This window comes from Mastomys coucha, unplaced genomic scaffold (assembly GCF_008632895.1).
Source record: "Mastomys coucha isolate ucsf_1 unplaced genomic scaffold, UCSF_Mcou_1 pScaffold18, whole genome shotgun sequence".
Lineage (NCBI taxonomy): Eukaryota > Metazoa > Chordata > Mammalia > Rodentia > Muridae > Mastomys > Mastomys coucha.
Window position 1 is genome coordinate 62,251,443 of NW_022196900.1, and position 531 is coordinate 62,251,973.

Consider the following 531-nt stretch of genomic DNA (forward strand, 5'->3'; position numbering starts at 1 on the left):
TACAAATGTCAAGCAAAGCATTCAGTCTCACTTTGTTGTTTTCTTACAAGCTACCTCCCTAGTTAATCGTCTATGTTTCTTTTGAGTATATAAATACTTTTGAACTATATAAGCTGTTCTGAAAACCATAGTTTTCAGAACATAGTGTAAAAACATGAAATAAACAATACTACATATAGAGAGGCTGAGATAGGAGAAGCAAGATTTTAAGACCCTTATGTTGTACACAGCAAGACACTGTCACAAACAAGCAAGCTGACAGTGTATATAGATTGTACAATGTTGGACCTATTTCTACAATTACCAAATTAGAGAGATCATTGGATGACAGTCAGTAAATTTCTAATTCCTCATATTTTTGGATTTCAATCGATTAGGATATGTTGGTCATATTCATTTTCAAATTAATATATTAAGAAAAAATAATTGTCACTTCCTGTTGTTTTTGTTGTAAGAGGTGGAAGGAATTAGGTTTGTATAGATTTGTTGAAAGATTACCTTCTTGCTTCTTCTAGGGTGTAGTTTTGCTCC